The sequence below is a fragment of the Oryza sativa genome, chromosome 2, assembly GCF_034140825.1.
Source record: "Oryza sativa Japonica Group chromosome 2, ASM3414082v1".
Lineage (NCBI taxonomy): Eukaryota > Viridiplantae > Streptophyta > Magnoliopsida > Poales > Poaceae > Oryza > Oryza sativa.
This window is the reverse complement of record NC_089036.1, coordinates 18,337,563-18,363,222: the sequence shown is the minus strand read 5'-3', so window position 1 is coordinate 18,363,222 and position 25,660 is coordinate 18,337,563. Positions and strand designations below refer to the sequence as shown.

The 25,660-nt window shown below is 51.3% G+C and overlaps 1 long non-coding RNA gene and 1 pseudogene across 2 annotated transcripts; one reads left to right on the top strand and one right to left on the bottom strand.

Annotated features, from left to right (window-relative positions):
* Positions 1 to 12,350: 12,350 nt before the first annotated feature.
* On the top strand, positions 12,351 to 15,648 carry LOC9268274 (uncharacterized). Of its 2 annotated transcripts, XR_010739532.1 has the most exons (7): positions 12,351 to 12,466; positions 12,569 to 12,860; positions 12,937 to 13,020; positions 13,213 to 13,275; positions 13,439 to 13,516; positions 14,085 to 14,187; positions 15,388 to 15,648. It is a non-coding gene; the product is annotated as an uncharacterized lncRNA (long non-coding RNA). The 2 variants fall into 2 exon arrangements; XR_010739533.1 differs by lacking the exon at positions 14,085 to 14,187 and having other exon boundaries at positions 15,388 to 15,613.
* Positions 15,649 to 15,724: 76 nt separating this feature from the next.
* LOC9272472 (cytochrome P450 81Q32-like) lies at positions 15,725 to 21,364 on the bottom strand (annotated as a pseudogene).
* Positions 21,365 to 25,660: the final 4,296 nt, after the last annotated feature.

The window sequence follows — 25,660 nt, the reverse complement described above, 5'->3', positions numbered from 1 at the left end:
GGGCGTGCGGCACAATCGCATGCTCGAAAAGATCGCCTCCAAGGAGCCCCAGACCACCGCGGAGCTTTTTCAGCTTGCGGACCGTGTGGCTCGCAAGGAGGAGGCCTGGACCTGGAACTCCTCCGGTTCCGGTGTGGCAGCTCCGGCCGTCCCCGGGTCCGCCGCTCGGTCAGGGCGGCAGGACAGGAGGAGGAAGAAGAGGTTGGCCTTTTCCGACGACGAGGGGCACGTCCTCACCGTCGAGGGCGCTTCGCGGGCCACCCGAAAGGGGAGGCCTGCGAGCGACAGAAAGAAGGAGGCCGAAGCTCCCAGCAGGGAGCGCCCGACCGGCAAGTGGTGCTCCGTGCACAACACCTCCCTCCACGACCTCGCGGACTGCCGCGCGGTCAAAAGTTTGGCTGAGCGGACGAGGAAGTGGGAGGAGGAGAGGAGGCAGGAGCGCCGTGAGGGCAAGGCCCCGGCGGCCCCCGCCGGCAACCGGCGAGGTGAGGCCAAGCAGAAGGCCCCCGCCGAGGATGTCGACGATGGCGACGATAACCTGGGGTTCCAGGAGCCTCAGGCCACAGTTGCCACTGTCGATGGGGGAGCGTGTGCTCATGCTTCTCGCCGGAGCCTCAAGGCCATGAAGCGAGAGCTTCTGGCCGCGGCCCCTACCCATGAGGCGACGCGGCGGGCGCGATGGTCGGAGGTGGCCCTCACCTTCGACCAGACCGACCACCCGCCGTGCGTTGCCCGGGGAGGACAGATCGCGATGGTGGTTTCCCCCACTATTTGCAATGTGAAGTTGGGGCATGTCCTCATATACGGGGGTGCAGCTCTCAACATCCTTTCCCCCGCAGCCTTTGACGCCATCAAGGCCCCAGGGATGGTGCTCCAGCCATCCCAGCCGATCATCGGTGTGACGCCGGGGCACACTTGGCCGCTAGGTCATATCGACCTCCCGGTCACCTTCGGTGGTTCCGCCAACTTCCGCACGGAGCGGGTGAACTTCGATGTGGCGGATCTCAGTCTGCCCTACAACGCGGTCCTGGGGAGACCCGCGTTGGTGAAGTTCATGGCGGCAGTCCACTACGCCTATCTCCAGATGAAGATGCCGGGCCCTGGTGGCCCCATCACCGTCCATGGCGACCTCCAAGTCGCGCTTGCTTGTATGGAGCAGCGCGCGAACCAGCTCGCCGCGGCGTCCAAGCCCGAGGGTGGCGACGAGAGGCTCAGCGCCTCCGTCCCGGCCGCCCCGAGGCAACGGATGATCACGTGCGACGAGGTCCCGGTCAAGAAGGTTGCCCTGGGTGACGGCCTGTCTAAGACCACATGAATCGGTGGTCTTCTGAACGACAAATAGGAAGACGCGCTCGTCTCCTTCCTGCGGGCAAACGCCGACGTCTTCGCCTGGAGACCGGCGGACATGCCCGGGGTCCCCAGGGAGGTGATTGAGCACCGTCTCGCCGTGCGGCCGGGCGCAAGGCCGGTCCGGCAGAAAGTACGGCGGCAGGCCCCGGAACGTCAAGCCTTCATCCGCGAGGAGGTGGCGCGACTTCTGGAAGCCGGATTCATCCGTGAGGTCATCCATCCGGAGTGGCTGGCGAACCCGGTCGTCGTTCCCAAGGCGAACGGCAAGCTTCGGATGTGCATTGACTACACCGACCTTAACAAGGCATGTCCTAAGGACCCTTATCCCTTGCCACGTATAGATCAGATTGTCGACTCCACCGCGGGGTGCGACCTTTTGTGTTTTCTAGATGCATACTCTGGTTATCATCAGATTCGCATGGCTAGGGAGGATGAGGAAAAAACTGCATTCATCACCCCCATAGGAACTTATTGTTATACGACAATGCCGTTCGGGTTAAAGTATGCAGGTCCTACTTTTCAACATACTACTCGAATTTCTTTGGGTAGCCAGTTAGGACGCAACGTTGAGGCTTATGTTGATGACTTGGTTGTGAAGACGCGCAACCAAGAGACCTTACTCTCGGATCTAGCGGAAACTTTCGAAAGTCTCCGCTCCGCCCGCATAAAGCTGAACCCCGACAAGTGCGTGTTCGGCGTGCCTGCGGGCAAGCTTCTCGGGTTCTTGGTCACTGCCCGAGGCATCGAGGCCAACCCCGAGAAGATACAAGCTATAGAGCGGATGCGCCCCCCCCAGCAAACTTAGGGATGTGCAATGCGTCACTGGTTGCATGGCCGCCCTAATTCGGTTCATATCGAGGCTGGGAGAGAAGGCGCTACCCCTATTTAAGCTCCTCAAACGTTCCGGGCCGTTTACTTGGACGGAGGAGGCTGAACGGGCCCTCACTCAGTTGAAGGCGTACCTCAGTTCTCCCCCGGTCCTAGTCGCCCCGAAACCAGATGAACCGTTGCTACTTTACCTGGCGGCAACCCCGCAGGTGGTCAGCTCGGCGTTGGTCGTGGAGCGCGACGAGGACGACCCTCGCTCCGCACACCCCCACCCTGTGTCGACTCGACCCGGGAGAGAGCAGGGAGGAGAGGCCTCCGAGCCGAACGGCGGCCCGAGGCCCCCGACGACCGGAGCTGGCACTCTGCCCGCTTGTCCGACGGTACCAGGCGCCCCCGACCCCCAGGATGGCCCCGGGGCCACTGCGGGAAGGCCGCGTTTGTCGCCCTCTAACCCCGAGGTCGTCGGCACAGAAGCCGAGTGTGCCCCGCGCGGCCTCTCGGACAAAGAGCGCCCTGTGTCGACTCGACCCGGGAGAGAGCAGGGAGGAGAGGCCCCCGAGCCGAACGGCGGCCCGAGGCCCCCGACGACCGGAGCTGGCCCTCTGCCCGCTTGTCCGACGGTGACAGGCGCCCCCGACCCCCAGGATGGCCCCGGGGCCACTGCGGGAAGGCCGCGCCTGTCGCCCTCCGACCCCGAGGTCGTCGACACAGAAGCCGAGTACGCCCCGCGCGGCCTCTCGGACGAAAAGCGCCCTGGAGATACGGCTGGCGAAGAGGATCGGCCCCGCCGAAAGGTGCAGCGGCCCGTCTACTTCGTTAGTGAGGCCCTCTGGGACGCCAAGACCCGATACCCTCAGGCCCAGAAGATGCTTTACGCTATCCTGATGGCCTCGAGGAAGTTGCGCCATTATTTCCAGGCGCATCGGGTCACAGTGGTTACGTCTTACCCCCTCGGCCAAATCTTGCATAACCGAGAGGGTATTGGACGGGCGGTGAAATGGGCAATCGAACTCTCTGAGTTCGATTTGCACTTTGAACCACGCCACGCGATCAAGAGCCAGGCCCTCGCCGACTTTGTGGTAGAGTGGACCCCAGCTCCCGAGCCCGTCTCCGTCCCTGAGGCCAGCTCGGGCCCCTCGCAGCTGCCTCACACCGCCTTCTGGGTGATGCAGTTCGACGGGTCCCTGTCTCTTCAGGGTGCCGGTGCGGGGGTCACATTGACCTCGCCGAGCGGAGACGTCCTCAGATACCTGGTCCGCCTCGACTTTCGGGCGACCAACAATATGGCAGAGTACGAGGGACTCCTTGCGGGACTCAGGGTGGCAGCTGGACTGGGGATCCGCCGCCTCCTGGTGTTAGGCGACTCCCAACTGGTCGTTAACCAGGTCTGTAAGGAGTACCGGTGCTCTGACCCGCAGATGGACGCTTACGTGCGCCAGGTGCGGCGTATGGAGCGCCATTTCGACGGGATAGAGCTTCGGCACGTGCCCAGACGGGATAACGCGGTCGCCGACGAGCTCTCAAGGCTCGCTTCCTCGCGAGCCCAGACCCCACCGGGCGCCTTTGAAGAAAGGCTTGCCCAGCCGTCGGCGCGACCCGACCCCCTAGGGGAGACGGACGAGCCTGAACGGCCCCCGAGGCCCGTCGGAGTCCAGGCCTCGGGACCTGAAGGGAGCGCTCCCAGCTCCCTTAGATCGATTGCTTGGATCACTGAGATCCAGGTGTACCTCATAGATAAGACTCTACCCGAGGACCGCGAAGGGAGTGAACGCTTCCAGCGCATCTCCAAGCGCTATGTGCTGGTAGAAGGGACCCTCTATCAGCGCGCGGCTAACGGAGTCCTCCTGAAGTGCATTCCTCGGGAACAAGGCGTCGAGCTTCTTGCCGATATCCATGAAGGCGAGTGCGGAGCCCACTCCGCCTCACGCACCTTGGTTGGGAAGGCCTTTCGCCAGGGTTTCTATTGGCCAACGGCTCTCAACGATGCGGTCGACTTGGTTCGGCGGTGCAGGACGTGCCAGTTCCACGCCAGGCAAACCCATCAGCCGGCCCAGGCCCTGCAGATCATACCTCTTTCGTGGCCATTTGCTGTCTGGGGGCTCGATATCTTGGGTCCGTTTAGGCGGGCCCCGGGCGGGTTCGAGTATCTGTATGTCGCTGTCGACAAATTCACTAAGTGGCCCGAGGCTTATCCGGTCATCAAGATCGATAAGCACTCCGCGCTTAAATTCATCAGGGGCATCACTGCTCGGTTTGGGGTGCCTAACCGTATCATTACGGATAACGGCACCCAGTTCACTAGTGAACTCTTCGGTGACTACTGCGAAGACATGGGCATCAATCTCTGCTTCGCCTCACCCGCCCATCCCAGAAGCAACGGCCAAGTGGAACGCGCCAACGCGGAAATCCTTAAGGGCCTCAAAACCAAGACCTTCAACATCCTCAAGAAGCACGACGACTCGTGGATCGAGGAGTTGCCAGCGGTGCTCTGGGCAAACCGAACCACGCCAAGCCGAGCAACTGGGGAAACGCCTTTCTTCCTCGTCTACGGCGCGGAGGCGGTTCTCCCATCTGAGCTCACCCTGAGGTCCCCTCGGGCCACCATGTATTGCGAGGCTGATCAAGATCAGCTTCGCAGAGATGACCTCGACTACTTGGAAGAGCGAAGGCGGCGCGCGGCCCTCCGAGCCGCGCGCTACCAGCAGAGCCTGCGGCGCTACCATCAGCGCCACGTCCGGGCCCGATCACTCTGCGTCGACGACCTCGTCCTACGCCGCGTCCAAACGCGTGCTGGATTGAGCAAGCTCTCACCAATGTGGGAGGGTCCGTATCGAGTGATCGGCGTCCCCCGGCCGGGCTCAGTTCGGCTGGCCACGGGCGACGGCACAGAGCTGCCTAACTCGTGGAACATCGAACACCTTCGTCGCTTCTACCCCTAGTGGGGGTCGGGTGTCAGGTCTCGGGCTCGGGCCAACCCCGCACCCCCCTCAGGCGTGCAGAGTTGGCCGGGGGCTACCACATACAGATAATTGTCTTTTTTCTCTTCTGTATTTCAATAAAAGCATTTTTGATTTCCTAAGGACTGTGTCTGTGCCATTGTTTCCTTTTGCTGAATCTTGACTTGAATTAGCACGCTCGTGCTCGATCCTGCCCTCGGTGGCCCGGGCCGGCTAAAATCGCCAAAAGGGGCCCAGAACCGAGCCGTGCCCCGGGGCGTGGTGAACTCCGGGGGGGAATCGGCAAAGGCCCACAATCGGGTCACCCATAACCCTCGGTCACCACGCTCCCGGCCTGGCCAGTCTCGACATGTGGATCTCCCCAGGCACTAGCCCCGACCCGCGCCGTTTGAGGCTGGGACCTGGGCACGAGCCCTTGTTCAAGCCAAGACACAGAAGGACCGCGGCACAGACCATCCTCGTCTCATACACACAACAAATAGAATTGACGCAAAAAATTTCCTCTTTATTTGATTGCAGATTAAGTTAGTCTACACAAGAAGGGGGCCCGAAGGCCTCGGAAGAAGAAAGAAAAAACTATATAAAGATTGGCAGGGGCCTGGGAGCTCATTCCGACACGCCCGGGTCGCCGGCCTCGTCACCGCCGTCACCGCCCTCTTCATCGGAGTCGAGGGCGAACGCGAGCCGGGGGGCCGTACCCTCGAAGCTGTGGACGATGTGGTCAGCGGCGTCCCGGACCTGCACGCGCGCGTCGTCCTCGGTCCCGGGAGGAAACTCGTCCAGCGCTGCCCACGGGGAGAAGTCCGGGTCCCTGGCCTGGTAGCTTGCCAGTACGAGCTCCACCGCCCCCCGGGCGAGGTCCCTCGAGGATGACTTGATCGTCTCCTCGAGCTCCTCGGGGAGCCGCTGGAGGGTCCCGGCCATCTCTGAAAGGCGTTGGGCGAGGCCCCCCTGGTTGGCGGCATACTTCGCGGTCCGCTCGCCCCAGAGGCCCGCCTGTCGCCCGGCGCGGTCTAGACGGGAGACGGCGTCCCGAAGCATGCTGGGCCCTACCTCGCCTGCCAAGCGGAGGGCCTCGACCTCCCCGGCGGACGAGTCCAACGCGCCCTGCAGATCGGCGATGGTGTGTTCGGCAGCTGCGAGGCGGGCGGCTAGGTCGCTGTCGCCCGCGGCCGCCCCGCCGCTACGCGCCCTTGCGTCCAGCTCCTTTACCCGCGCCTCGAGCTCAGCGGCCCGCTGATCCAGTGCGGCCCTCTCGGCGCGGGCGCTTTCCAGATTGCGGCGCACCTGCTCCTCCCGCGCTGTCTCGCGGAGGGACAGGTTGTCCGCCAGTCGCTGCGCCGCGGCCTCGGCCTCCTCGAGAGCTTGCTCTCGCTCGGTGAGCACGTCCTCGCGGAGGCGGAGTGCTGACTCCTCTTCGGCGCAGGCGGCCTCATGCGCCGCCAGCGTTGCCTCCCGGATGGCGATGGCGGCCTCGCGGTCCGCCAGGTCCTTCTCCCTCGCGCGTGCGCGCTATTCCAGCGCTTTGGCACGAGCCTCAAGGGCCTCTTCGCGCCGCCGGGACGCCGTCTCGTTCTCCGCCGCCCGCCGTTCCCGTGCAGCGGCGGCGTCAAGGACTCCCCGGGCGGCATCGAGTTTCTTCTTTAGCTCCGCCGCCCGGCTCCCGTATTGGAGGTGGAGATCGTCCCGCGCCTCGTTGAGCACGGCGGTGGCGATGAGGGCAGTCTCCCGCTCCTCCTCCACCTCCCTGGCGATCTCTGCCAGCTCCCTCCGACGGGCCTTGAGCTCTGAGGCGTGTCGGCGGTGTGCCTTGCGGCCCGCTTCCACCATGGCTTCCACCGAGCGCCGCCCCTCCTCGACGCGTGCCCACGCCGCGTTGAGCTATGTCCACTCTGCCTGCAGGACCTCCATCTGGGCACCTAGCCCGTCCAGCACCGTGGTGTTTGCGGCGGCTAAGGCCTGCAGGAGGGGCTCCGCGTTCAGTGGGGCAGCGGAAGGCATAGGGGAGAGCCGCCTCGGTGCGGGCGCCGCGTGGCACGGCCCGCCAATCGACGTGCCGGACTCGGGGGCGTCCCCCGAAGCTGGCACGTCCCGTGCGTCGCCCGAGGGGTCGGGCCCGAGCAGTGCGCCCGCGGCCTCGTCGTGGGTGGCCTCGGAAGTCGTGGTCGCCTCGGGCGGAGTCGGGTCGGGGGCTTGGCAGGCCGCTTGGCGTGCGCGCGCCTTCTCCGCCTCCCGGACGGAATCCTCGGCCCGGCGGAGTTTGGCTTCCTCCCGAGCGGCTTCCTCAGCCCGGCGAACCCGGACGGCCTCCTGGGCAGCTTCCTCGGCTTCTCGGAGGCGGTCTGCGGCTTCTCGCCGTTCAGCCTCCCGCCTCCGGGCCTCCGCGGTCGCCGTCTCCACGGCCTCGGACTGGCCGGACTTGGAATGGCGGGGGGGGGGGCGTGATGGAATCTCGCTGAGGCAGAAGAAAAACCAGAAGACAAAAAGAAACGGGTGAGTGAAAACTTGCCTTGGGAGATGGGAGAATGAATACGGCCGCAGTGGGCGCGGGGACGAACCTGCGAGGAGGTCGGCTAAACGACCACCTTGGGGGGGAGATAAGGTTTCCCCGGCATGGTTCGGTCTCCCCCATCTTGCGGAGCCGCTTCTTCTTTCGCTCCCCCTCGGGCTGCGACGACGGCACGGCACCCTCCGGGCGCCTGCTGCTGGCACGCGCCGCCCCGCCCCCTCGGGGAGGAGATGGGGAAGGGGTTCCTTCCTGCTTTCTTTTCCCCCGGGCGTCGGCGGGGCGGCCGCTCCCCGGGCCCCCGTCGCGGGGCCCAGAAGCACGACCCCCTCCCGGGGTAGATTGTTCCCCCCTGCGGCTCCCGCCCGCGCCATCGTGGCCTCCAGGAGCCCGCTCCTCCGACGCCCCGACCGCCTGCATGATGGTCAGGATGGTGGCGCGATCTGGATCGCTGCAGAGGGGGAGGACTCCTTGGGGGATGAGGGATGCCTCCACGGAGCTGAGATTCAGCACCCGTTGGACCACTATCTTGAAGTCCTCAGGGGCCCAGTCCCATCTGACCCCCTGGTGGGTCCTCATGTAGTCTTCGGACCCGGTGTACTCCCAGGCGCCCCGGGCGCGCCGCTGGAGCGGCGCAATCCGGCGACGAAGGTAGTCGCCGTACACCATGGCCCCCATGAGCCCCTGGGATCGCAGACCCGCCAGGCGGTCAAGAACGGCGTCGTAGCCGTCTCCCAGATCTACCGGCGCCCGCCAGCTGGAGACCTGCGCTGGGGGCTGGCTCGGAAGTCGGAGGCGCGCTTCGTCGGCGAGGGGGGTGTAGAACCAGTCGCTCTTCCAGTCGTCCCACTTCTTGCGGAGGACGCAGGGAATGTAGTGGCTCAGCACCGGCCCCCGCGGCTGGAAGTAGCAGCCACCAACTACCGACGGCGGCGACACTAGCTGTACGGTGAAGAACCACCGGAACAGCCGAAGAGATGGGCGCACCCCGATAAACATCTCGCACAGGTGCGCGAAGATGGCCAACGTCATTACCGCGTTGGGGGTGAGGTGCGCCATTTGGAGATCATAAAACTCCAGAACATCCATGAAGAAAGAAGAGAATGGCGGGACCAGCCCTGCCATTGCGAAAGGGAGGAAGAAGACGGACCGCCCCGGGTAGTGTGGTGCCGGGCGTCCCTCGCCCAGCTCGACCACCTCCCGACCGGCGGTAGATTCCGGCATGAATCGGCGCGGCAGCCCGGCCTGCCTCTCGCTCACGATGCGGGAAGGCGGCAGCACGCTACCGTCGAGCGGTGCGGAGCCCCGTGCCATGACGCCGGCGGAGGAGGAACTTGAGAACGAGTGAGTGCGGCAAGGGTAGGGCACAGGAAACAAGGAGTTAGGGCGCAAGCGGCGAAGGCAAGGGGAATAATGGCGAGAGGAAGGAAACGAATCTCTTCCTTGGCGCCCTTATACCCTTGCCAACGCTATTCCCGGCTCCTCGTTTCCCGCGCCCACTATCTCGCCCCCTCGTTTCTCGCGCCCACGCCTCCACTAATCCCACTCGCCCTTTTGCGGCGCACGAGGCGGATGTGCGGCCGTGGCAGTCGAGATGAGACATATCGTGCGCGCGTTAACTACGCTCGCCGACCGAAGCGCCATCATCATATCTCCAGGCGAAATGAACCGGCTCGTCCCGATTCGCGCGCTATTTCGAGAAATGTAGCGGTCTTGAAGAGGCCACTCATTATTATCGGTCGTTTTTTCCCTAGCCGATGCGCGCGATTTGCGACCGCTGGGTTCCTGCCCACCTGTAGAGACCGGTCCCACCTGTCACCAGACCTAAGGAGTGGCGTCACGCCCGAGCGCTTCCCTCGAGGGGGGCGATCGCCCTGGCATAACGCCGGGGGCTACTGTCGGTGACATGGGATCGGGGGTATCATGACTAGAGGCTTGGGCAGCCGCAGTCACCCACGTGGCCTAACCCCCTCGGGGGGGGGGGGGTCGGGCCTGAGGGAGACGTGGCCACCCCTCCTCTGTCTTCCCGAGGGGTCGGGCCGCTCCTGCTTCGGCCCCGAGGGCTGGGGTGCCCCGACCCCCTGTGGTATTGGCGCCATGTTTGTGAGTTAGGTGGGCACAGCGGCGCTCACCAAACCACATTTATTGCGGAATGGACAAGCGCGCCACGCCGCATTTAATGCAGCACGGCGCACGCATATCCGGTCCGTGACCGGTCGCAGTGTGTGATCGGTCACAGACCGGTCAGATCGCGGGTTAGGTGGCAGCAGGCGGACTGTCACACGCCTCGCCCCGTCCCGTCGGAATGATGAGAGCCTCTTGGCACTCGTCCCTAGCTGGAGCCAGCGTGGTAACTCCTGGAGTTAGCACATCAGTCCCGGCTCGATTCATGCCAGGCTTCATCGCAACCATTGCAAGGAAGTCACTGTATGAAGAAGGGCAGATGTGTGGCATGCTAAACTGACACGTGGTGGACAAGAATGACCGGTCTGTCACTGGTCCGACGCCGGTCACGTCATCGGCAGACAACCGTGCTCTCATGTTGCATCAGCTTCCAGCGGAGTGGAGGCAGGTATGACCCATCCCATCGGAGGGTCATTCGGACAGCGGCCATTGCAAAACTCCGCCCATTAATGAAGAAATGACAGGGTGATCCCCTGTGTCTGACGAGTGACGGCGCTGGGCATCACTCAAGGACAGGCGTTGATTTAGCTTCCAGGCGGAGGTGCGTGTCAAGATTTGGTCAAGATAGGGTGGGTCCCCACCCAAAAGAAGAGTAGGTAGAAGTGGTGCATGTGGTATCCCCTTGAGATATAAAAGGAGGACCTTGCCCACAAAGAAAAGGGGGGACAACTCTGAGAAGACTTGAGCTGGGGGAGGAGATCGAGAGAAAAAAGAACCAGAAGAGAAGGAAAAAGAGGGGTTCTAGAGCTTGAACTCTCTTGCTCCCCGACTCTCTGTAACTCTTCCTCACACATATCCACCAGAACACAGGAGTAGGGTATTACGCTTCTCAGCGGCCCGAACCTGTCTACATCGCCCGTGTCTTGTGCGTTTGCTCTCTCGCGTACATTCCACAGATCGAGGGTGAAGAACCTCACTTAGCGCCCCCGGCCGAACTGGCAAAGGGGGGCCTGCGCGGTCTCCCGGTGAGGAGCCCCACGCTCCGTCAGAGGGAGTATATGAATATGGGCAATGCTAGAAAGTCTTATAATATGAAATGGAGGAAGTATCAAATTTCTCATATAATTACTGATTTAAGGCATCATATCCAAAACTACAGATTTACTGATGAAATTATAAAATATCTATAGATTTTAGAGTTTTTATCCATATCATATTTAAGGCTATAAAAGTTGTAGTTTTGTGATAAAACTAATGTTAAATTTGTATTTTTCTAATATGATACGATACTTTAAGTCTGTAGTTTTATGAAAAGTATTAGGTTAAACATATAGCATATAAGTATATGTAGCTTTATGAAATTTAATCAGTATTATGAATTGTTCTTACCGATTATATCTACCTATTATATTATATTATGTAAAGACGTAAATATTAAGAAATTACCTAATATCAAATAATTATAATGGATGAGCATTTGAATCCAAGTCGTCTAGCTCACCACCTTGTGTAGCTAACCGGAAGATCCCTCGGTGTTTCTTATTACGTTACGTGATATTAGTTTTATACGAAAGATGTAAAAGAGTTACAGTTTTCATCGCGGCATATAAATTACCACTTTCATCGAAAAAAAAGAAAAAAAATGCACCGGTGAAATATGGTGGGTACAAGTATAAGAACGATCTAAACTGATCTATATAATTTTACATAAAATAAATATACTTTTTCAGAAATAGAGCAATAGTTTGAGATAAAATATATTTGTATTTATCGAAATAGAAGTAACAATTGTGTGTTAGAACTAATTCTATTTTTAAAATCTAGCTCCTAACAAAATTGTCACTAATTGTCTTCGAAGTTTATCACCAACATTTGGTGGCTAAACAATTTAATCAGCGAAATTTTTTTATTGGGAAGAAGCGAAGGTATGCCAACGGACGAATTTTGATCAGAATTCATTTAACCTTTTGCACTATAGTTTAGGTCTTGTTTAGTTCACACCAAACTTCTCCTAAACTTCCAACTTTTCATCACATCACATCCAAAATTTTCCTACTCATATAAACTCTCAACTTTTTTTCCAAACTACCAACTTTCCCTAAACTTCTCCCCAATTTCAGAAACTAAACACAGTCATGTCATGATGTTGTCATGATGTAAAAGCCATAAATATGGTAGACAATGAGGCAAGGATAACCGTCAAGCCAGCGCGAGTACAAAATACTTGTTGTTGCTCCATTGCCAATCGAGTTTTAACTTATACTAATATTAGATTACTTAAACCCCGTGGGATCTTTGGAAGATTAGGGGCGCCACGTCATCAGTTTGGTTCGGATAATTAAAGCGCATATGCATTTAGCAATTAGCAGCGATAGTGCGCAGCGATATATTAGATTCTGTTTAATTGGTTTTAGTAGCACAGGATTAGATGCGTTCCTATTGGGCCATTTTCCTGTGCCGGCCCTTCCTTACACATGGGCTTTTACCTTTCTCATTGCTCAGCCCACGTTCTATTTCCGTGTTTCCGTGCTTCTGTTCCACACGGAGCGGCGCTAGAAACACCGCTTGCCGTGTAAGCGCACGCCGGATTGGCCACCGTCTCCTGCCGCCGTACGTGGTAGTGGAGGATGCTTGGTGAAGTCTCTTCTCGGCTGCTGCGCACATCCCTCCTCTCCCCATTCTCTCCTCTTCGGTTTTCTTGGTGAGGTCGCCGGCGATTTCTCCTCCTTTCTTTTTCCTCTTTCTTCCTGCTGAGTAGCAGTCTAATCCAGTGATTTCTCCCTTTTTTTTTCTTCTTCCCCAGGGTTTCCTTCACCGTTCGGCTGCGCATTGCCTTCCCGTCGGAGCTACTTGCCTCAACGGTTTGGTCGGCCGCGTGCGCTCGGTCGGGAGGCCCTAGGGCCTCCACTTTATCTGCGAAGGTGATCCAATGAAAGCCTTCTAGATTACCTCCGATCCCATCGCTCCAATCCCTATTTCCGTCCGACCTCTCTCATCTAGCCTTCGCCTCCTCCAAAATCCACAATATGGTGTGCCGCTGATATGATTTTCCCCTCCCTCCTCACTAGAAATCGTTTCTTCCATTGGTGACCATGGTAATCCTCACCTCCTCCACCCTTAGGTACCTTCCTAGACGCTATCCTCGCATCTTTGACCAATAGCCACAACCAGGGTCTGCATCACGGCACGGGGACCTAGCCTCACAATCTAAGGTGAAGCAACAGCCATGGCTGCTATTATGCGAGAGGACCATAGGTCAGTACGAGTGGGGCTTCTCTCCCTTCTGCTTGTGCCATGCTGATTAGGTCTCTGTTCTGTTTTGGTCGTATGCTACCCTCACCCATCCTACTTTTGTTGGCATCCTATTCTATCTCTTTGATAGTTATCTTTAATGTTCTATGTTTACTATGCTAATTTGTGTGTGCATGATTTTATTCTTAATTGCAGCTGTAACTGCTGAATACATTACTGCCTTGCCTTTTCTGGTATGGTAACTGCTCTGGTAATCAGGTATAATATTCAAATCAATGATTCTATAGTGTGTTCGCGTTTCCTGCTTTTTTCTGTCTCAGTTAGCCATATCTTTTAGTGAGATCTGCTTCCCCCTCCATTGTTTAGTTTGGCATGGAATACATTTGGTTCTAGCTTCTCATACACTATTTCCTTTTGTTAGAGAAAATAGGATGCAGACAGACTCAGAACGCCATCTTCTCGAGCACATGATCTACACAAGTAGCCAATTCTGCACAAAGTTAAGTAAACTCTAAACTATATACATTGAATTTTGCTTCCCAATAGCAGTGTAGAAGATAATAGATTTTCTAATTGCTTTTCTTTGTATATGCTCATTACTGTCCTTGGTTTGTCCTTATTCATAACAAGATTGTTTGCCCATCCTTTTTCTCTACAAGATGGGCACATTTAAATGAACTATTTATCATTAATCCATGATGGAGATAATGCGTTGAAAGCTCAGTTAGTCTGTTGCTTATTAATTTAAGTTAACCATTTTTCTTAGGTCAATTATTATCTTACATTAACACAATAGAGAAAAATTTTCACTTTTGAGAGGATTCAACACAATGTTTCATTCAAACAAGCGCCTTCAGCAACTGTTCATAGAAGTGCATTCTTCTTCCGGAGCAATGTACAATGATTTAGGATTTGACAAAGTAATTTTCAATTTATCAGAACTGATTTCTCATAATTACATCTTCATTTCATATTGGCCAGAGCATTGCCAATGAGCGCGCTATAACTGTGGTATCCCAATCAGTGGCACTAAGTTTTAGGTTGACTGCAATGCTTTTTCTCTGCAGTTGCTCCTAACTGCAATTTCTTTTTGTCAAGCCTCATTGATGTATTCAACAAGTATCAGTTGCTGAAGCAAGTTCTGCTGCAGCACAAATCTAACAGTGTCAGGTTCTCATGTTCTTCTGGTTATACTTAGCATTCTTTAATGTCAATTTATCACATTTCTGGTTATAGTTTCTTACTCTTTTTTTACAGCATCTGTATGAAACAACAACAGTCATTTCATCATTCTTTCCTGCTGGTAGGAAAAATGTGGACTCATAACAAATGTCCAAAATTGGTGTGTTTCATTTGACCTAAATAGTAAAAAGATAGGCATTAGTACAGTTAGACATGGCTTGTGGGTAATTAGGCTTACCTACATGGTCATTAACTTAGCTATAAAGTTGTTGTTACTTGACAAGATCAGTTAACAGTGAATTGCCAGAACTAAGGCTTACAACTGGTACATCACTTCAGAGAACATACTTACTTAAACCCGCAATTTGCATGTACCGTATTCTTCAAATACGTTATATAAAATAGGGTCTTAATTCCTTTACATGCAATAATTCATAAAGTCTGAATTCATCTTCATCAGTGCTTTGGTCACAACCAATTGAAGCAGTAGTTGTAGATATTTCTTACCACACACATTTTTTATTGTAGTGTTCAAATAAAATAAATTCACTCTAAATATTTGCTTGACTAAAACTCAGTTACCTTTATTGCATTTCAGGATTTTGTTATAACCTGAAACATATTTTTTCGACCCTTTATAAAGTTACATGTCCATATTATATATTCATATTAATATTAGTTTATTCCAAACTACAGTACAAATAAAGAATTTAACCGTTTGGTAGTAATCAGTTGTTGAGCAAAGCTCCCAAATAGCATGTGTAATCAAGTTCTATTGTGTTGTATTCATGCTCTCAAATGGTGGTTACATCTTTATGCCACATTAACTTAGCTAAGCATTGACATTTGACAAGTGAAGTCCTTACATGATTACATATGATTTAATCTTTGTATAGATAAGTTATATAGCATATCCATAGGTTTTAGTTTTGACTTACACAAAGAAACTGCTATATTTAGTCACTGATTAATTCATTTATTTGTTGAGTTATTTCTCTCCTGTTGACTGCACTAATAATTGGTGCTTTATTCACTAGGTCAACATCTTCTCTGTTTATATATACCTTACCTTACCCATCTTTACGGAATCAGTCACTGCACTTGCATCTTTCCCTTTTCTCCATTGATACTATCCTCAATATATTAGTGTGGTAACACCGGTATATGTTCTATCGAATTGTATGATAGGTGATGCCTTGCTGAATGATATTGGCACGATTGGAAGGATAATAGAGCAAAGATTTACCTTTTGTTTTTATGGTGTCCTGGCCATGGCCAAACACGGGAGCTCTCCATACATTAGTTAATTTTGCCTAATTCTAATACCAATGTAATTGCAAGTTGACATTGATTTCAGACACCACTTTGTGTAAAGATATTCTGTAGAAGTTCTTTTATCCTACTTCAACCATTACATGCCGAAGCAAACATGTTTATGTTCTTGTGCGATCGATGTGATTCGGGTGAATGAAATTCAGACATTTGTCAGACCCATTACTTATAATGGGTATTCCTTCAAAGTCAATGGCAACGTCAACCGGGCGCAGCGTAGCACGCCAATATTTCTAGTATATTCTTATCAAAACACATACCAGTTCTCAACTAGTTAGGTTCATAAAAAGTTTCATAGGATACATATATAGAGTAACAGAGGCACCAATTACTATGGGCAAATCACACCAAATTGAGCTACATCATTTCTTTCGATTACAGAGTTCAACAACCAATTATGTTTGGAAAACTGCTGATTAAATATTAGGACGAAAGAAGATGAACCATGCATGCTCTAGGTTGATAGAATGCCTCAAGAGGCAACTTCTTTGGCATTGTAATCCCAGAGGACTCACCCATGTCCTCGAGCTCTTCCCCCACCCTTTCCCAATCAAAGCACTGGATCAGCGTCCCTAGTGTAAGTCCGACCATTTGCATCGCCAAATTCTCTCCCGGGCACCCCCTTCTCCCCATACCAAACGGGATCACCATCTTCGCTTCGTTTTGTCCATCCGCAAACCTATTAAGATGCTCTTTTTTTAGTACTAGTAACAACTTACACACAAATATATTGACAATGGGTTACATGTAAAGAGTAAGATGAAACGAACATTTGTATATGCATATATTGATATATACTACTCTATCCATTACTCTATCCATTTCATATTATAAGTCATTTGACTTTTTTTCTTAGTATGACTTTTTTCTTAATTAAACTTTTTTAGTTTGACCAGGTTATAGGAAAAATTAGTAACATTTTCAACACTAAATTAGTTTAATTAAATTTAACATTGAATATATTTTGCAAATATATTTGTTTTATATTGAAAACTAGCTAGATGGCCCGCACAATTGCGCGGCTAGCACCATACAAAATTATACATTTTTTAATATGATTTTACTTAAAATTTCTTAAATAGCTATCTCATTGTACTAAGACTTTGAAAGTCCAAACCTTATCATCTTTATGCTTCTAATTTTATAGGTTTTAAAAGTCATACCAGTTACTACCCCTTACTTCCGTCATCTCATTCTTTATTTGCTTGCTCGATCTACCACTATTTCTATTCATTCTCCTTGGAACCTTTAAAAATTGGATCTTATAACTTTTAGAGTTTACCCATCAAACGCTAACATTATACTTCTCTACGGCCTATCCACTGTTTCTTCTCTTTATTATCATTGCCATTTTAAAAATCAAACATAGTGATTGTTTGAGTTCATTTTTTACTTTCTAAAAGTCCCACCAAACCGTCAGCGGCTTTGCCAGTGTACTCCTCTATGGCTCGTCCGCCACCTCCTTTATTTATTGTCATTGAGATTTAAAAATCGAATATGATTATCACTGGGTTTTTTTTTCATTTTTTGAAGTCCCGAATCTTTAAAAATTGGATACTATAGTTTTTAGAGTTTATTATCTTTTATTATCTTGTTGGGTTTCATTTTTTAGGATTTTTAGAAGTCCCATCAAACGCTGCCACTACACTCCTCTACGGCCCATCCGACGCCTACTCTTATTGTCATTGGGATTTTAAAAATCGAACATAACTATCATTGGAATTTATTTTTTATTTTCTAGAAATCCCGCCAACCGTCCGCGGCTATGCAACTATACTCCTATACACCCCGCCCGCTGGTTCTCCTTTTATTGTCATTGAGATTTTAAAAATCGAATATGATTATCAATGGGGTTTATTTTTTTACTTTCTAGAAGTCCCGGCAACCGCCTTGCACGTTTGCTTCACGGCATGCCTGTCGTCCCTCCTTTTAATCGTCATTAGGATTTTATTTGGTGTTTTATTAACAGTTTTTATATGTCGTATCAACCGCCACCACCCTACTCATTTATAGGCATGTTACTTAATTTATCTTATCATGTGTTTTAAATGGTTTTTTATTTCAATAATCTTTATTTTTATCACCAAAATTAGTTATTTATAAATCGTATTCCTAATTGAAATCTTATTTTTCTTTTTCTAATTTCATAATTTATTTTTTTTTCAAAAATTTTAATTAATACCGTATTGTGTTCTTTTAATATTTTTATTTTTTATTTTCAATTTCAGTTGTTTCAAAATTGTATTCCTACTTGAATTCTCTTTTAGTTTTTCTAGTTTTGGATATTATTTTATTTTTTATTCTAAATTTTAATTAATCTTGTATTGGGTTCTTATATGCATTCTTCGTTCAATATTGCTTATTTTTAATTCTGAATTTCAGCTAATTTTAAATTGTATTCCTACTTGAAATCTTCTTTTGTTTTTTTTTCTAATTTTGGGTTTTATTTTTATTCCGAATTTTAATTAATCTCGTATTGGGTTTTTATTTCGACTCTTCTTTCAATATTCCTTATTTTTAATTCCGAATTTAAGCTATTTTTAAATTGTATTTCTACTTGGACTCTCCTTTTTTCTTTTTCTCTGATTAATCTTGGAATTTCTAGCCCCCACAACGAACGTGGTGCCTCCTTTCAAGTATGCTTTAATAATATAATAGATGTTACTATATATTTTTAACAAACTTGGCTAAATTTAAAAAGTTTGACTTAGAAAAAAATCAAATGATTTAGGAAAAAGTACGAATTATCCCCCTGAAGTATTGAGTGAGTACGAATTACCCCCCTAAACCTAAAAACCAGTCATTTTTCACCCTCAACTATCTATACCGGACGAAACCCCCTCCCCCCCAAGTAGCTTTACAAGCGGTTTTGGTCTACGTGGCAGCCCAGTCAGCAATTCTTTTCTTTTTAAATCAGCGGGCCCCACATGTCAGTCTCTCACCCTCTCTTTTACCCCTCACCTCTCTATCTCTCTCCCAAATCCTCACTCTTCTCCCTCCCTCACCTCGAGGACGACGACGAGGGCGGTGGAGCTCGGGACGGCTAGAGGAGCTCAGGACGATGGCGGGCGGAGTGGGTGGCGACGAAGAGGGCTCCGGCAGCCACCGGCGCTCGGGACGGCGGTGTGGGCGGAGTGGGCGGCGGCGAAGAGGGCTCCGGCAGCCACTGTCGCTCGAGACGGCGGTGAGGGCGGAATGGGCGGCGGCGAAGAGGGCCGCTTGGCGAGGAGGCCGTTGACGTTCCCGTGCTCCGCCATCCGCCACACGCGGTACAACATCACGAGGCTGCTTGACTCGTCGTCCAGGGCATCGGGCTTGATGCGGTCATGGTCGACAACATCGTCATCGTCGCTGTCTTCCACGAACTGCGCCATGTAACCGGAGACAAGCCGAGCATTCATGCCGAAGGCGAACGTGCTGCTCGCTCGCCACGACGCGAACAAGCTTGAACAGGCCCGCCGCCTTCGTTTCCCGTGCCGAGCGACATGTGCCCATGCCCGAGAGAGAGGGAGTCCTGGTGAGGGGAAGCAGACCGCGAGCCACGGGCTGCTACCTCCGGCGACGCCGCCTCACCTCGCGCCCTCCCCGCGTTCCGCTGCTGCCCCCGCGCACCGACTGCTCATCTGCCACAGTGCACCGCCGCCAACCGCTCGTCCGCGCGCGCCACTGCCCATCGCTCGTCCCCGCCCCCACCTCTCATTGCGTGTGCCAGCCCGTCCGCCACCTGTCCACCCCGCGTGCCGCCGCGCACCGCCCATCCGCTGCCGCGCACCGCCGCCCACCGTCCGCCCCCGCACACTGTCCACCCGTCCGCCGCCGCTCACCACCAGCCGCGCCCTGCCGCTGCCGCTCGCGCCGCCGTCCGCTAGTCGCCAGCCGCTCGCGCCGCCGCCGCTCACGCCGCCGCCCAGGCGCCCACTTCCTGCCCCCTGCATCAGGTGCATATGTGTGTGAGAGAGAGAGAATAGAGAGAGGAAGAGGGGAAAGGGAGGTATGCATGTGGGTCCCACATTTTTTTAAAATAGGAATTGCTGACTGGATTGCCACATAGGACAAAACCGCTTTAGATTGGATCAAGGGGGTTATTCGTCCGGTTTTGAAAGTTCGGAGTGAGCAATGTCTGGTTTTTGAGTTCAAGGGTGTAATTCGGTAGACCGCAATAGTTCAGGGGGTAATTCGTACTTTTCCCAATTATTTATAATATGAACAGAGTAAGCACTAAGAAGATGGATACCTGTCTGGGAAGAAGGATTCTGGTTCATCCCAAACCTGTGGATCTCTGTGAATAGCAAACGTGTTCACCAGCAGCATCGTCCCCTTGCGGACGTGGAAGCCGGCGACGTCGCAGTCGGCGGACGACTCGTGCGCGAGGAGCGGCACCGGCGGGTACAGCCGGAGCGTCTCCATCACGACGCACCGGAGGTAGTGCAGCTTGGGGAGGTCGGCCGCCTCCAGCAGCCGCGCCGCCGGCTGCCCCACGCACGCGTCGATCTCGCCGCGAGCCCTCGCCATCGCGCCGGGGTTGTTCAGCAGCAGCGACATCGCCCACTCCACCACCGCCGCCGACGTCTCCGTCCCGGCTTGCAGGGATCCCTGGCCGGAGAAGAAGAAGAAGAAGAACGCACAGGTGTTCGTCCGTTAGAGGAGCAAACGTCGCGGCATGCAGCTGGTTGGTATACTCACGATGCAGAGGGCGCGGATGAGCTGGTCGGGGCACGCGTCGGGGTCCTTGCTCTGCAGGGAGAGGAGCACGCCGATCATGGTTCGCCGCCTCGGCGCCGGAGAGTGGTCGCCGGCGGCGGCGTTGTCGTCGTCCGTCTTCTCCTTCGTCCTGTGGTCGGTGATCAGCCGCTGGTAGAACCTCGTCCGGCTGTCTGACAGCTCCCGCATCCGCCGCGTCAACCTGCGCGCGAACAGCCAGCGCGCCGCCGCCGGCAGGAAGTCCCACGCCGTCGACGCGCCGCTCAGCTCCATCGTCTCCTTCACCACCGACCTGAACCACCGCGCCTCCTCGCTCACCTCGTCGTCGCCGTCGCCGTAGAAGGTCCTGTCGCAGATCATGGCCATCATGATGTTCATGAACAGCTCGAACAGCCGCGACTTGAGCTCCACCCGCGGAGGCGGCGGCGGCGGCCGCCCGCCGGTAGAGACGGCGCGCCATGGCGCGCACCTCGCGGGCGTTGACGCCGGCGAAGTGCTGCACCCGGTGCGCGGAGAGCAGCTCGGTGACGGTGATGCGGCGGATGTGGCGCCAGTACGGACCGTAGCTGGCGGTGCCCATGGTGGACCACTCGTACGACAGGATCTCCCCGGACGGCAGCCGCGGCTTGTCGGCGAACGCGAGGTCGTGCGGGCCGAGGCACTCCTCGGCAGCCGGCGCCGACGACACGACGGCGACGCGGCGGGACCCGAACCGCAGGCCCATCACGGCGGCGGCGCCATGGCGAGCCGCGAGCCGCGCCAGGGTGCGGTGCAGCGGCCTCCGCAGGAGGTGCAGGTGTCCCACGACCGGCAGCGCCACGGGCCCCGGCGGCGGCCGCCGGCGCCGCTCCAGCCGCGAGAGCAGCGCAGGCGCAGCCACCAGCAGCAACACCATGAGCGCGACGAGGACGCCGCCGGACATGGCGTCGACCATGACAGCTGGCGCAGAGTCGCCTCCTAGTAGCGGTAGCACTAGCACAGCTCGATCGCTAGCTGCCGGACCAATGTGCATTCATTATACCAGAAAGTACCGCATGCGGTCTACCAAGTACTCCTTCAGTAGATATTTATACACAAATATAATAATATTTATAATATCAAATTAGTTTTATTAAATCAATAATTGAATATATTTTTATAATAAATTTGTGTTGGGTTGAAAATATTTTTTTTCTATAAATTTAGTTAAACTTTAAGCAGTTTGACTTTAACCAAAGTTAAAACGTCTTATAATCTGAAATGGAGGGAGTAACTTATTATTATTTTTTTTATAAAATTTAACAAGATGGATTAAAATTGATATAAGCCAACTTGTAATTCCAAATTCTATATAAATGGTATGTTTAGATTATAGTTAATTTAAATCTTACCAAATTTTAAATTTTGGCGGTGTCAAAATTTTGACAATTTAACAATATTACCAAGTTTTAGCAGGATTTCTTATGTATTTAGCATAGTTTGGTAAAAAAAAACTAAATGGTGCACAAATTTGACATTTTAAAAAAAATGATATATGATTTAAAATGGCATTAATCTGAACAGCACTAGATATAAATATAATATTTTTTATTTGAACTGCATATGTAGTATTCGTTGCACGATTATTTGTTTTTCTCTCTAGTCGTATCGATCGTCTTGTATGTTTTTTTACATACTTATATCATCATTACCAATTTCTTTTAATATAGTATCTATTTAATTGTTATGGAAACAGCGGGCTGCTATGATTACACGTACGCTAGCAGGGTGTATAGAACAATAGTCAGACATCACATCCCCTAACACATCGCCACTAGAAATTTTTGTTGCGGAGCAGAGAAAGAAGTAGCAGACTGCGACTGATGCCGTGGTATATGTCACTCGGTGCGTAAGCTAACTAGCTTTTTCCCGATGGAAAAATGGAAGCTGCTACTAGTATACTCCCTCCGTCCTAAAATATAATAATTTTTAGCCTTCAGAATTTATCATAAAATATAGCAACTTCTTCACCAACATTCTCTTCCTAACCAATCATAACCCTCCACCATTCACTTTTTCCACCTACCTCCCATACTCATCCAATCGCAACCCTCAACCACTCACTTCTATCTACTTTCTTAGTAACCGTTTTCAACTCTAAAACTTATTATATTTTGGGACGGATGGAGTACTCTTTATGTCCCATAAAAACCAACTAATACTGATGTGACACATCATAATACTATTAATATTTATTATATCTAAATTCGTAATATTAGGATATATCACATCCGGTATTAGATTGTTTTTTATGGGATGGAACGAGTATTTGAGTAGTGATATTATTAGTATGATGTTACTTGTCGACATCAACAGTGCTATAGTCACAGCCACAGCCGTAGCCAGCATACCGAACAGGCCCACGGTATGTTTGCTCCCGAAGATTTCACCTGAATAGTGGGGTGCATGCATGCTTTTTGGTGTCAAATTGAGAGGACGCTAGGTCCAATGCAGCAAAACGACGTTCTCCCTAGCGGCGTCAAGTCAAACATTTTTAACTTTGACTATCAATAGTAAAAAAATAAAAAAAACTTAATCATGAAAAATTGATGTTACTAGCTTTAACATTAAACAAACTATCATAATATGTAACTTTTTTTATTTACAATATCTTATTTTATAGATATTGTTGATCAAAGTAGCATCTTAAAGACTGTGTCAAAAATCCAAAAATACTTATATTTTGGGATGGGGGAGTATTTCCCTAGTCGAGGCAGGGCTCACCTCTTCACCTCCCCCACCTAGTCTTTGGCCCTAGTGGTGGCCTCCCAGAGCCCAACCGATGGTGGCTGCCTCTCCTTTTAATGTAGATGAATTTTTACAATCCTAAAGAAGGTACCACGAGGTACCAGGTACCGATCGAATCTGGTCATTGATTTCATAGGGGTAAGATAGGGAAAAGTACATTCTGTAACCGATGCTATCCGCTCATCCTTAGAGCTTATTGATGGTCCTTAAATATCAAATTCGACTATCAATTCCTAAATAAAAACAATGAAAGAATACAATAAAATGACAAACTTAGAGGTAGTTATTATTACTAACCATTTCCACAAGTCTTGGTGAATATTTGTATGCAGGTGAAATATGGATGAAAATTACCCACCTTGCGATGGAATACACCTCCGTATAATAGGACGCGAGTATACATATTGGAGGGCCCACAAATCAGTGCATAACTGACATATTCAAGGGCTAATCACCGTGCACTGCCGCAAGGACCCACCAGGCAGCTTCCCGAACCACCTTTACGGCCGCTCATTCCCACCTCCACATGGAGTTTCCCACCGACTACAAGACTTCATCTGGGCCATGCATTGGTGAAGACGGTGAATCCAAGGGTCGCCCAAACTCCTAGTTCGGCCAAACTGTCATTGGCGCCCCTCACCATCTGCTTCCATGTGGAGGGCTAATGTTCACTCTCAATGACGGTTGTGGGTGAAACCGATGTCCACAACCACCATAACTGCCCTATAAAAGGATGTGTTCATCTAAATCTCAAATGGCACAACAAGTGAAGTACAACTGACTTACACATTTAGTCTACTCTATAGTAGAGTTCTAATATAGGAAGAGAGTGAGGGGAAGCTTCGGAAGGAGTGCCCGAATGGCGGCTTTCTCTCTGGGATGTTCTAGAGATGTTGGCCTACATTCGGGATAGTTCTGAAGGAGCGCCAGAGTTGTTGGTCCTCTCTCCAATCTTGTATCTCGAGAATGTTTCTTCGATATAAGTTATTTGTGATATCATTTTAGTATTTAGTTTACTTACTTAAGTCAGATATATTCTCATCGTTGTGGTTTCGCCGCTTAGTTTATACTGAGTGCTCTAGAACAAAGACTCTAGATAAGGAAGAAGATTTTTGCCCGAGGCTAGAGTAGTAATTAATTAATAACGTATACGTAGTGTCTAGGTTAAAGGTTACCTTCGTTTATTGTGTGCTCTATAGAAAGTGAGGTAGGCGGTAGATGGTGATAGCTCTGTCAGTCCCTTGTATCTCTCCACGTTTAGGTATATCATAGAGCTACATGGCGGACTCGTCTTGGTAGACCAAGGGAGAGCCGTTACCCGAAGCATTCGATAGGATTAACTCCTGTTAGAGTTAATTAATTCATATGAATCCTCTTTATCCTAAGCTTACTATTCATTGTTGTCTTTGGTTGAATTATTTCTTAAATATACACACATACATATCCTGTGATTCGATACCGTTGGCATACTTATAGTGGTGGTATAGTGGTATCCGTGCGCTTACAGATTAATTTATATGTGACCAAATACCAACAATGCTACATTCTCTCATGAGCAAGCGCTCCAAATTGGTGGCTTTCATCCAGAAAATTTATTCGGCATGTAGAAAGTAGAGCGATTAAAAAAATCCTCTTTCCTCGAAAAAAGAATCCTCGAGGTTTAGCCAAGAACAGCCTGACGAAGCATACCATTATCACGTAGCCTTTCAGCTACAGAAAATTGCTCTTACTAAAACTCCAAAGAGTCTGAACAAAAGGGAAAGATGAACAAAAGCCATGCATCTATCTAGTAGCAGCAACTTCTCATGTCTATATTAGTGTCAATCGTACTTCTACATACTGAATAATAATACTAATATGCATCTATTTGATGCTAGCTGTTGCTGTTCAATCAAAGGTTCAGTTGTAGCTTGCTTCTCAGCATATGTTGTGATCTGCTTTCTTCTTCGTGTATGCAACATCACTCCTTGGCACCAGAAGGTTGCTGAGCGTCCTCGCTATCTTATATACCTATATAGTTCATTCTCACTTAGTTTATGCTATTTTTTTTCTCTCATTAAGTTATATCACATTAATTATTTTTAGTCTTTAGATGATTAATCTATGGTTCGAATTATCTTTTTTTTCTCTCATTAAACCATATCATCTCAATTTTTTAGCCCTTAGATATATGGTCTAAATTATCTTTCTTCTTTTGTTCTTTCATAAAACCACATCATCTTACTTTCGGTGGCGGAGCCACCATGATTCCCGGGAATACCCAACACTTTTTATCAAAAAATAAGTATACTTCTAATATATACACATGTACACATATTTGTACACCTAAATCCTCAACTCTTTTATCCAAACACAGCCCAACTAGTCTCTTGCGATGCCTCCAACCAACCCGACCCACTCCATCATGACCCATCAGACATCAATTGACCCACTTAGCCACCACTTTTCCAGACAGCCCCCTCTCGCTCTCCCTCCATGACCCATCCCTCCCTAGCTCGGCTCCCTCGCGCCACTCCCCATTTGCAAACCCTAGGTGGCGGCGCGGCGAGACAGCAATCGGCGGCGGGAGCTAGACCGTGCTACCGTGGAGGGGGAGGCCATTGCCACGGCGGGCAGCGCCCGACACTCCGCCAAGCTAAGGCGGTCAGGTCGGTTGGGTGGC